The sequence below is a fragment of the Hyperolius riggenbachi genome, chromosome 1, assembly GCF_040937935.1.
Source record: "Hyperolius riggenbachi isolate aHypRig1 chromosome 1, aHypRig1.pri, whole genome shotgun sequence".
In the NCBI taxonomy this organism is placed as follows: Eukaryota; Metazoa; Chordata; class Amphibia; order Anura; family Hyperoliidae; genus Hyperolius; species Hyperolius riggenbachi.
The window spans coordinates 642,501,090-642,514,536 of NC_090646.1; positions in this window are offsets into that span (position 1 = coordinate 642,501,090).

Below are 13,447 nucleotides of genomic sequence, written 5' to 3' on the forward strand. Positions count from 1 at the left end.
GCTGCACAAGTCACGGCTCACTAATAACTGAAGTTTAGCTGATAGACTTTGTTGAGGACTGACTAGCATAGGATGTCCGCAGAGTCCATTCAGGTAGGCTGGCATAGATAAGTTCAGGTAGAAGTCATGGCGGGTGTTTGGGTAAAATAAGTAAACTTTAGGTAAAGGTCAAGATAGGCGATAGGCAAGAATAGTCATGTCAGACTATATGGGTCAGCAACGAATACACTCAACAGCAGAAAAATATTAAGATGAAATGGGGTCCAAGGCAAGATGAAAGTTTTTACCCACTGCTGATGATCACCTGCCTTTTTTAAATAAAATTTGGTGGGGGCTACCATCCGCCAGGCCCCTAGACTCTCTCCAGGCCCTAGGAAACTGCCTAGGTTTGCCTTGTACATGATCTAGCTCTGCTCTACTGGGCATGTTAGAGCGCACAGCAGTGGAAGCCCGCATGCATGAGAATGTACACCAGTATGTTCAAAACCCCACTGCATGCTTACAAACCGGTAACTGTGATTTATGTGCATATGTGCGCATGCCTCCTACCATGATCATAAAACCATGGCCAGGGCTGCAAGCATGCACAACAGGGGCGTAACTAGAAATCACTGGGCCCCTGCAAAACTTTGGATGGGGCCTTCTACCACCAAACCCCCCAGGACACAGCACTTAGGGAGGGGTAGAACAGCACTGTACACAAGTCTCTGCTGAACACTGAATAGGGACTGTCTAAAAATCTTTTGTCTGCAAAACTTTGTATGATTCCTTATCAGTGGCTGAACAGATGCAGTCATTAGAACAATTGTACATAGAGCAGAAAGTTTTTTCTCTCCTTGCCCTTAGTTGTTAGTCTCTCATGACGGGGTCCCATGTGACCTCTTGGCCCCCCTGCACCTGCATCCCTTGCAGGGTCTATTGCTACGCTTCTGATGCACAAGATGGGCCGCAAAGATGCACCGCTGGAACTGTGGACAGGTGACAGGACCAGAGAAAGAACAGGCTGTGTGGGATTGTACAGGATGTGGGGATCAGGTTATACACTACACACTAGTAATCTACAGCAAGATGTTGCAGGGCCTTCTATGCTACTGGAATATAATAAATCAACGTTCTCATTTCAACTCGAAGCTGGAATACCCAGTTTGCTCGGGGGTTAACCTTCGGGTCACATCTTTATATGAACAGCCTGACGGCAAATATAGCTACTCCGCGCTGACTGTTATTGGATCGTAATGACATTTTTAGCCGTCAGCTCAAGTGATCCAGACAAATTGAGTGCTTAATCACTAAGAATATTATCTGTCATATCTCATTTGGCTTTTCGGAGCAGTTTTCACTGCTAACCTGTAATCTGTGTGTCCAGATAGATAAAACAGCTAGCTGTGTAACTGTATCACTGCTACTTTGCCTAATAAACACTAATTGGCTCTGATCGAACATAGCTGCCTCTGTGGAGTCACATGGAGAGTACAGCAGTCAACATCGGAGCTGAGAATCCCTTATGACCTCCTGTCTTTCTCCAATTTATTATTGGAATGATTTGTAAAGGGGACCTGTCTGTATCCTACACAGTGGCCATGTTTACCGTGAGACAGTGCTTGATGCAAACATTTGGGCTCTAAGAAAAGCCAACAGTAGAAAATCGAGAAATTTACAGATATTCTACTATTAAAGTGTAAAGAAGGATAGTACAATATTGATATTATATACCAATATTTTACTATAGCTAAACCTAACCCTACTCTCACACAGAACCCTCCCCCAACGCCTAACCCTAACAACTTCCCCCCACACAAACACTTTACCTGATGCCTAATCCTAACCCCCAGTGCCTAACTTTAACCCCCCCCCCCCCCCAGGCAGAGCAGGATAATGCACCAGGCAACCTAGGCAAGTGCTTGGGGCCTAGTGGGTGTTAGGGGCCCACCTGCCAACTTCTCTGACCTTTCTCCACTTTAGCTTACCAAAAGGACCTCAAGGGGGTGCCAAATCTACTACTTTGCCTAGGGTGCCTTTACATCTTAATCCATCTCTGCCCCCAGGCCTAACCTTAACCATCCCCACACCTAACCTTCACCACCACCCCTCACTGCCAATCAAAACAAAAAATAACACACAAAAAATACTAGTAATTTTTCAGGCGCTGCCATAGGCGCCCATTGAAATAGCAGCATTGAGGTGTCATTTGGGCCTTCCACAGTGCCCAATAAACATTGGACCCAGCTAAATAACTTCCACCTATAGCGAGCACTCAAAATTCCTGCTAGAGATGGCTGTTAGATAGCTGATATTTCAATGAGCTCTGAGGATCAGCTATTAAATAGCCGAGGTCCGGATATCAGTGGGCCCACAGTAAAATTATGACCATAATTTGCACTTTCAAAGAACACCATGATTCCTAAAGTGCTAGGCTAATGAAAAGCCTATGGATGTAATTCCATTCATGAACTTTCAATGGCTGACCCCAGTAGTGTTGGTGTGCAAATTTGGCATAGTGAATTTGCAACAGCCATATACTTCCATCTGCCGCTGTTCAGCACAGAACAAGCGGACAAGGTCAAGAGGAGTTCACTGACTTGTGTGTCATGGCGCAATTCACCTCCGATACTTTCTTCTTCCAGTTTGGGAGGAGGAAGCATCGGAGTCATGTGAAATGCAAAGTGATGCGCAAGTCAGTGAAGGTGAACTCCTGACCCTGTCCACTTGTTCTGTGCTGAATAGTGGCAGTCGGGAGTATAAGGCTATTGAAAATTCACTAGGCCAAATTTGAACACCAACACCAATGGGGACATTCATTTCACACCACTTTCACACTTGCGCGCGGCATCAACCCATGCTATGCTTCCCCGCTGCAAGAGTTAGGCAAATCTGTGGAGACTTGCACACTTTACACGATGCAACGTTGTGCGCCGGAAGTAACCAAACCACCGTGAAGGCTGCAGCACATTGCCGCATGATCCGTGCCTACCGTCGTACGGATTATGCAGAAATCTTTGTGAAGGGGCAACGCAGTAAGTGTAAACGGCGAGACAGGAATTGCAGTGACGTGTCTCGGGGGTGGGGGGCATATGCATATGACCCTAAAGCCCCACCGTGGAATAGGGTCAAATGAGTACTGATTTCTGTGGTATGGTGATATAGCGGTGGGCTCCCCTGCTGCACAATCACCACACTGCTTCAGTGCAAACGGGGCCTCAAAGTTCATTAGAAGGAAGTGCTTATGTTATGTGAACTTGCGCCAATCCAAAGTAACAATATTTGTACGTGCGATCTCACATAAAGGATATATGCCTGAAAGGACCCACCAGAATAGATTGTAAGTCGTGCCCAACAACCATCACTATCTTTTCAAGTCTTTGGACTGTTTTTTCAATGAGCTGTTGGCTACTCTGCAACTAAAGTAGCTTTCAGCATTTGGAGAAAGAAGATGACCGCCCACATGAACTAGAGAGAGCAGATTCTGCAGCTCTTGCCAGGACGGTGAGATGGTGCTGAGCATTACTGAGATCATCTTATTTAGATATGTAGAATGGGGTTGAGATGGAACCAAATTGGGGGCATAACTACAACATCCCTGCCACAATTTCATGCAGCCTCCTCCCTAGGTTCCAACAATGGGCTTGATTTACTAAGAGGTGCTAACCTACTTAGCACGTCTAAAGTCTTAAGGCGCGCTAACCAGGGTGCTAAGTAGGTTAGCACCAGTTTTCTCAATCAGATCGTGCGCTAAGTACCGCGCGCAAAGTCCTATGCGCGCGCTAAGTCCTATGCGCGCGCTAAGTCCCATAGGCTTTAGTGGGCACTTCGCGCGGAGCGCCCTGCGCAGTGCGCACGCAAAACTTTGCGCGCGGTACTTTGCGCACGATCACTACTTCTCACATTTCAACTGAGTTTAGACGTGCTAAGGGCCAGTGCTAAAGTTAGCACCGTTTTGTAAATCAAGCCCAATAAGGCTTACCCCCACCAAATATATGCCCATCACAACTTAATCCTCTGCCATCTATCTCCACTATACATACAGCCAACATGCCAACATGCATTGCTGCCACCAGGGCCAGAATTTCCATAAGGCACTTTAGGCTCGCGCCTACAGGCACCTGATAATGAAGAGGTGGCTCACTCCCCTCCCTGAGTGCCTGGCCTGCCACCCTCTCTCCCTATGCAGAGTCCCAAGCAGAGCATAAATAAGAGGTTATTCACTTGACTCTTGGCATTCTACTTATGAGATCTCCCTAATACTTGGGGGCACCTCTAGCTACTTAATACGGAGGGTAGCTCTGGTTACCTAATACAAAGAGGCACCTGTGGCCATGCAGGGGAAGTAAAGGAGAGGTGACAGCTGGGCCAGCCAGCACACTTGCTGTGTGGTTCAGTGGGAGTTTGTGGGTTTGTGGCGGGTGGAGACTGGAGCGCCAGAACATCTTTGCCTATAGGCTCCTGTAATGTAAAACCGAGCCTGGCAGCCACCTTACGCTCTCCCTATCACATGTATGGCCAACATACCCCACCCCTCCCCAATAAAAAAAACAAGTGTGGGCTACATAAACACCCCTTCTCCCCTTCCTTGTCAAGTGTGACAAGTGTAGAGCCCCTCTTCCACCCCACCCCACCCCTTCCCAACAAGTGACCCTTCCTCCAACACACCTTACCCATACTGCAGAGTAGTGCATCTGAGCTTTCCCTGCTCCAACGCCAGGTCGGTACGTTTTTATGTTCACTGCAGCCATTGCACAGCTACTGATGTATGTCACATGACATGCTTCGGGGACTGAAGAGAGCAGAGTGGTGCAGCGGACAGAAGGGTGGAACAACCTCATGCTGGAACAGGTATAGCTCCTCCCCACTACTCTGCTAATTAAAGGGATGAAGATGGACATGATGGGAAGAGGGGAGGGCCCTTATCTCTGCCGCACCATCTCCTACAGCCACTGGGGTCGCATGGGCCATTGTTGCACCCCTGAGGCCAGGGAGAAGAAAAAGTTTAATTCAAGCTCGCTTTGACAAAATGAAGTTACGGTTTCTTTTCTGCAAAGTTTTTCCTGTCACTCTAAGTGAATGGATCAGAAAGGAACGGGGAAATAATCCCCAGGCAGCCATCTATTCAATATGCTGAACCAGAAGGGTAGGAAGGGTATTAGGAGGAGTCATTGGAAAGCTTTTATGAGGATTATTATAGACTGTAGGACGGCATTGTCTAGGTCTCTAATAGAGGTCCCACTGAGATAAGATGATGAACGTTACTACCTGGCTGAAATGATATTTCACAGACGTTTGTAAGAAAAAAATTGCCAGAGGAAGCTCACTTTGGCGAGCCAATACAAAGCATTATTTATGAAAGAGAGGGAAATTATATACCAAACACTTCAGAAATTCCAGAATGTGCAGACAATCTATTCTTAGCCATTTCCTGCTTCCCACAATGGTCGCCATTCAGAGCAAAATATAAATGTTTGATTTTGTTGCTGTCAGGTTTCTTACTATATATTTTGCCTGTTAGTTTTATAAGAAGATTGAACAATTGCTTTTCCTAAACACCAGGAACTCCATGTAAGCTACTGTGCTGTTGGAGAAAGAATCTGAGGACGGAAGGAGTATGTAAGAACCGCAGGAACGTGTTTAGAATGGCTCTGTCATCTACAAAAAGAAAAAAAAAGGCAGATCAGGTTTTAAGCTCTTCTAGGTCTGTGACTAATGGTGGCCACTAATGATCCAATCTTATTTTATCCAATCTTACCATTTCTATGTAATATAAGGGCACTGCCTACTTTATCCATTCAATATATTCACTCAATTAAACTTATACTACATAGATTTGGTAAGATTGGATGAAGAAGATTGGATCATTAGTGGCCACCTAGTAACAAAGTCTAAAGATCAGAATAACAGCCAGGTAGTGAACAGTGAAAAACTAAAGACAATAAAAATGAGGGCCTCCACATTTGCTCTAAAGAGCAACTCTACATAGCTGTGGTGCTTGCTTGAACTACAACCTCATTTATGGAAAGTTGTGAAGCTTGCAAACAATTTAAATCCCATATTTAACTGGGAAATAGTACAAAGACAACATAACAAAAGTGGAGCTTATTTACTTTTAATGAGAAACATTTGTTTAGTCTGAATTTAAAGGACAACTATCAAAGTTAGCTGAGATTCTAAATGCCCCATATATTTCCAGTAATTACTGGCAAATAGCAATACAAAGGCTTTTTTTTCATCCTTTCATTTGTGTGAAGAAAAAATGACAGAGAAGAGTTCTCACTGTGGGCATTACTATTGAGGACTGTGTCGAAATGCGTAGTCATTACCACCCGGCACACGGAGCTTGCCTGGACTCCAGACCTACCACAGACCCTTGTTGATGTCCCCCACTGGCCACGGTCGATGTCCGAGGAGTGGAACATTGGGCATGTGAGATATGCTTGCAAATTTATGCAATCTTGTATGTGCATTTCTTTTTAAATTTGCAAACTGAATTAAAGGTATTGCACCACAGAGGTGCTCTCTTCTTTCACCTTTTTCGGATGAATACTTTACCTGGCAGTGTCTGCCACTGGCTCTTTCCTCTTCCTCACATCCTCACACACACGCCCCACGTGGTTGCTGGCATAACGTAGGCCCATGTTACACTGGCAGCCACATGGGTTGCGTGTATGTGAGAAAAAGTGCAGAGAAAGAACCAGCGTGGGCACAGACAGGTAAAGTATTCATGCACGGGCACCAGGGGCGGCACATTTTACACTGGGGGGGAAAGTGCCGGGGTTCTGGCGCGTTCATTGCTCGTCCATGTATCGCACACCAATATCGCCGCACAATCGATCGAGCACAGTGGCCGGACGTCTTGCAGCATGTCTAATCTATACATACGACTAATTTCGGTCTGAAATTGGTCACATTGTCAATAGAGTTGGGCCGAACGGTTCGCCTGCGAACGGTTCCATGCGAACTTCCGTGGTTCGCGTCCCGCAGGCGAACCTTTGCGGAAGTTCGGTTCGCCCCATAATGCACATGGAGGGTCAACTTTGACCCTCTACATCACAGTCAGCAGGCCCAGTGTAGCCAATTAGGCTACACTAGCCCCTGGAGCCCCACCCCCCTTATATAAGGCAGGCAGCGGCGGCCATTACGGTCACTCGTGTGCCTGCATTAGAGAGAGTAGGGCGAGCTGCTGCAGACTGTCTCTCATAGGGAAAGATTAGTTAGGCTTAGCTTGTTCCTGGCTGCATACCTGTTCTGTGAACCCACCACTGCATACCTGTACTGTGAACCCACCACTGCATACCTGTTCAGTGAACCCACCACTGCATACCTGTTCTGTGAACCCACCACTGCATACCTGTACTGTGAACCCACCACTGCATACCTGTTCAGTGAACCCACCACTGCATACCTGTTCAGTGAACCTGCCACTGCATACCTGTTCAGTGAACCTGCCACTGCATACCTGTTCTGTGAACCCACCACTGCATACCTGTTCTGTGAACCCACCACTGCATACCTGTTCAGTGAACCCACCACTGCATACCTGTTGTGTTCAGTGAACCTGCCACTGCATACCTGTTCAGTGAACCCGCCACTGCATACCTGTTCTGTTCAGTGAACCTGCCACTGCATACCTGTTCTGTGAACCCACCACTGTATACCTGTACTGTTCAGTGAACCCGCCACTGCATACCTGTTCTGTTCAGTGGACCCGCTACTGTATACCTGTTCTGTTCAGTGAACCCGCCACTGTATACCTGTACTGTTCAGTGAACCCGCCACTGCATACCTGTTGTGTTCAGTGGACCCGCTACTGTATACCTGTTCTGTTCAGTGAACCCGCCACTGCATACCTGTTCTGTTCAGTGAACCTGCCACTGTATACCTGTTCTGTTCAGAGAACCCGCCACTGTATACCTGTTCAGTGAACCCGCCACTGCATACCTGTTGTGTTCAGTGAACCCGCCACTGTATACCTGTTCTGTTCAGTGAACCCGCCACTGCATACCTGTTGTGTTCAGTGAACCCGCCACTGTATACCTGTACTGTTCAGTGAACCCGCCACTGCATACCTGTTCTGTTCAGTGAACCTGCCACTGCATACCTGTTCTGTGAACCCACCACTGCATACCTGTACTGTGAACCCACCACTGCATACCTGTTCAGTGAACCCACCACTGCATACCTGTTCAGTGAACCTGCCACTGCATACCTGTTCAGTGAACCTGCCACTGCATACCTGTTCTGTGAACCCACCACTGCATACCTGTTCTGTGAACCCACCACTGCATACCTGTTCAGTGAACCCACCACTGCATACCTGTTGTGTTCAGTGAACCTGCCACTGCATACCTGTTCAGTGAACCCGCCACTGCATACCTGTTCTGTTCAGTGAACCTGCCACTGCATACCTGTTCTGTGAACCCACCACTGTATACCTGTACTGTTCAGTGAACCCACCACTGCATACCTGTTCTGTTCAGTGGACCCGCTACTGTATACCTGTTCTGTTCAGTGAACCCGCCACTGTATACCTGTACTGTTCAGTGAACCCGCCACTGCATACCTGTTGTGTTCAGTGGACCCGCTACTGTATACCTGTTCTGTTCAGTGAACCCGCCACTGCATACCTGTTCTGTTCAGTGAACCCGCCACTGCATACCTGTACTGTTCAGTGAACCCGCCACTGTATACCTGTTCTGTTCAGTGAACCCGCCACTGTATACCTGTTCAGTGAACCCGCCACTGCATACCTGTTCTGTTCAGTGAACCCGCCACTGCATACCTGTTGTGTTCAGTGAACCCGCCACTGTATACCTGTACTGTTCAGTGAACCCGCCACTGCATACCTGTACTGTTCAGTGAACCCGCCACTGCATACCTGTTCTGTTCAGTGAACCTGCCACTGTATACCTGTTCTGTTCAGTGAACCCGCCACTGCATACCTGTTGTGTTCAGTGAACCCGCCACTGTATACCTGTTCTGTTCAGTGGACCCGCTACTGTATACCTGTTCTGTTCAGTAAACCCGCCACTGCATACCTGTTGTGTTCAGTGAACCCGCCACTGTATACCTGTACTGTTCAGTGAACCCGCCACTGCATACCTGTTCTGTTCAGTGAACCTGCCACTGCATACCTGTTCTGTGAACCCACCACTGTATACCTGTACTGTTCAGTGAACCCGCCACTGCATACCTGTTCTGTTCAGTGGACCCGCTACTGTATACCTGTTCTGTTCAGTGAACCCGCCACTGTATACCTGTACTGTTCTGTGAACCCGCCACTGCATACCTGTTGTGTTCAGTGGACCCGCTACTGTATACCTGTTCTGTTCAGTGAACCCGCCACTGCATACCTGTTCTGTTCAGTGAACCCGCCACTGCATACCTGTACTGTTCAGTGAACCCGCCACTGTATACCTGTTCTGTTCAGTGAACCCGCCACTGTATACCTGTTCAGTGAACCCGCCACTGCATACCTGTTCTGTTCAGTGAACCCGCCACTGCATACCTGTTGTGTTCAGTGAACCCGCCACTGTATACCTGTACTGTTCAGTGAACCCGCCACTGCATACCTGTACTGTTCAGTGAACCCGCCACTGCATACCTGTTCTGTTCAGTGAACCTGCCACTGTATACCTGTTCTGTTCAGTGAACCCGCCACTGCATACCTGTTGTGTTCAGTGAACCCGCCACTGTATACCTGTTCTGTTCAGTGGACCCGCTACTGTATACCTGTTCTGTTCAGTAAACCCGCCACTGCATACCTGTTGTGTTCAGTGAACCCGCCACTGTATACCTGTACTGTTCAGTGAACCCGCCACTGCATACCTGTTCAGTGAACCCGCCACTGCATACCTGTTGTGTTCAGTGAACCCGCCACTGTATACCTGTTCTGTTCAGTGAACCCGCCACTGCATACCTGTTGTGTTCAGTGAACCCGCCACTGTATACCTGTACTGTTCAGTGAACCCGCCACTGCATACCTGTTCTGTTCAGTGAACCTGCCACTGTATACCTGTTCTGTTCAGTGAACCCGCCACTGCATACCTGTTGTGTTCAGTGAACCCGCCACTGTATACCTGTTCTGTTCAGTGGACCCGCTACTGTATACCTGTTCTGTTCAGTAAACCCGCCACTGCATACCTGTTGTGTTCAGTAAACCCGCCACTGTATACCTGTACTGTTCAGTGAACCCGCCACTGCATACCTGTTCTGTTCAGTGAACCTGCCACTGCATACCTGTTCTGTGAACCCGCCACTGTATACCTGTACTGTTCAGTGAACCCGCCACTGCATACCTGTTGTGTTCAGTGAACCCGCCACTGTATACCTGTTCTGTTCAGTGGACCCGCTACTGTATACCTGTTCTGTTCAGTGAACCCGCCACTGCATACCTGTTGTGTTCAGTGAACTCGCCACTGTATACCTGTACTGTTCAGTGAACCCACCACTGCATACCTGTTCTGTTCAGTGAACCTGCCACTGCATACCTGTTCTGTGAACCCGCCACTGTATACCTGTACTGTTCAGTGAACCCGCCACTGCATACCTGTTGTGTTCAGTGAACCCGCCACTGCATACCTGTTCTGTTCAGTGAACCCGCCACTGCATACCTGTTGTGTTCAGTGAACCCGCCACTGTATACCTGTACTGTTCAGTGAACCCGCCACTGCATACCTGTTCTGTTCAGTGAACCTGCCACTGCATACCTGTTCTGTGAACCCGCCACTGTATACCTGTTCTGTTCAGTGAACCCACCGCATCAGTGCGCATACCTGTGCAGTTAAGTGAACCCACCTACCTACTTGAGTGCACGCAGTGTGATATACCACTCCGTGCATACCCGACCCGATATGGACAAAACAGGTAGAGGAAGAGGTAGTGCCAGAGCCAGAGGAAGACCACCCGGCAGGTCTGTGCGAGGTCGTGTAAATGTAATTTCGTGTGGACCTGGCCCACAGTACAGTGCTCGGAAGAAGGCACGTCCCATCACCTCCCAAGATTGTCAGGACGTGGTTGAGTATTTAGCGACACAGAACACCTCATCTTGCTCAGCCACCAGCGCTACTACTAGCACCACTTCCGCTGCATTTGACACTTCGCAAGAATTATTTAGTGTTGAAATCACTGATGCACAGCCATTGTTGTTACAGCCAGATGAATTTTCACCAGCTCATATGTCTGAGTTACGCTGCAACACTATGGATGTAACGTGTAAGGAGGATGAAGGACCTACTGATGGTGCATGTTTGGATTTGTCTGAGGCAAGCGAAACTGGGCAGGATGATTACGATGATGACGATGATAGGGATCCTCTGTATGTTCCCAATAGAGAAGATGAAGAGGGGGACAGTTCAGAGGGGGAGTCAGAGAGTAGTAGGAGGAGAGAAGTTGCTGAAAGAAGCTGGGGCAGCTCTTCGTCAGAAACAGCTGGTGGCAGTGTCCGGCACCATGTATCGCCACCTATGTACAGCCAGCCAACTTGCCCTTCAGCATCAGCTGCTGAGGTCCCCATAGTGCCCACATCCCAGGGTGGCTCAGCAGTGTGGAAATTTTTTAATGTGTGTGCCTCAGATCGGACCAAAGCCATCTGTTCGCTCTGCCAACAAAAATTGAGCCGTGGAAAGGCCAACACTCACTTAGGGACAAGTGCCTTACGAAGGCACCTGGAGAAAAGGCACAAACAGCAATGGGATGGCCACCTGAGCAAAAGCAGCAGCAGCACACAAAAGAAAAGTCACCCTCCTTCTCCTCTTCCTCCTTCAGGTGCATCATCTGCTTCTGCCGCTTTCTCCCTTCCACCTTCACAGGCACCCTCCTCCACTCCGCCTCTGCCCTTGAGCGCTTCCTGCTCCTCTGCCCACAGCAGCAGTTAGGTGTCCGTGAAGGAAATGTTTGAGCGGAAGAAGCCAATTTCGGCCAGTCACCCCCTTGCCCGGCGTCTGACAGCTGGCGTGGCGGAACTGTTAGCTCGCCAGCTGTTACCATACCGGCTGGTGGACTCTGAGGCCTTCCGTAAATTTGTGGCCATCGGAACACCGCAGTGGAAGATGCCAGGCCGCACTTATTTTTCGAGAAAGGCCATACCCCAACTGCACCGTGAAGTTGAGAGGCAAGCGGTGTCATCTCTTGCCAATGAGCGTTGGGTCAAGGGTACACCTGACCACGGATGCCTGGTCTGCCAAGCACGGGCAGGGCCGCTACATTACGTACACAGCCCATTGGGTCAACCTGGTGGTGAACGATGGCAAGCAGGGCGCAGCGGACCAAATTGTGACACCTCCACGGCTTGCAGGCAGGCCTCCTGCCACCTCCTCTCCTCCTGCTAAATTCTCTTCGCTGTCCTCCTCCTCCTTGGCTGAGTGGCAGTTCTCCTCTCCAGCTACACAGCCCCAGCTCCGCAGGGCCTATGCTGCATGCCAGGTACGACGGTGTCACGCCATCTTAGACATGTCTTGTCTCAAAGCGGAGAGTCACACTGGAGCAGCTCTCCTGGCTGCTCTTAAGAAACAGGTGGATGAGTGGCTGACCCCGCACCACCTGGAGATAGGCAACGTGGTGTGCGACAACGGCAGCAATCTGCTTGCCGCTTTGCATATGGGGAAGCTGACACACATACCCTGCATGGCACATGTCATGAATCTAGTTGTTCAAAGATTTGTGGCAAAGTACCCTGGCTTAGCGGATGTCCTGAAGCAGGCCAGGAAGTTCTGTGGGCATTTGAGGCGGTCTTACACAGCCATGGCACGCTTTGCGGAAATTCAGCGGAAAAACAACATGCCGGTGAGACGCCTCATTTGCGATAGCCCGACTCGCTGGAATTCGACCCTGCTCAGGTTCTCCCGCCTGCTAGAACAGAAGAAAGCCGTCACCCAGTACCTCTACAACTACAGTAGAATGAAACAGTCTGGGAAGATGGGGATGTTCTGGTCCGACAACTGGACACTGATGAAAAATGCATGCAGGCTCATGCGGCCGTTTGAGGAGGTGACCAACCTGGTGAGCCGCAGTGAGGGCACCATCAGCGACTTAATTCCCTACGCTTACTTCTTGGAGCGTTCTGTGCGTAGAGTGGCGGATGAAGCTGCGAATGAGCGTGACCAGGAACCGTTACGGCAGGAACAGGCATGGGACCAATTTTCATCAGACCCAGCTGTTTCCTTAACACCTGCGGCAGCACAGAGGGGGGAGGAGGAGGAAGAAGAGAAGTCGTGTGCAGAAGATGAGTCAGACTCAGAGGATGATGAGCAAGGTGTTTCTTTGGGGGAGGAGGAGGAGGAGGGGACGGCGGCAGGAGAACACCCGCAGCAGGCGTCGCAGGGGGCTTGTGCTGCTCAACCTTCCCGTGGTATTGTTCGCGGCTGGGGGGAGGAGGTTGACTTACGTGACGTCACTGAGGAAGAGCAAGAGGAGATGGAGGGTACTGGATCCGACTTTGTGCAGATGTCGTCTTTTATGCTGT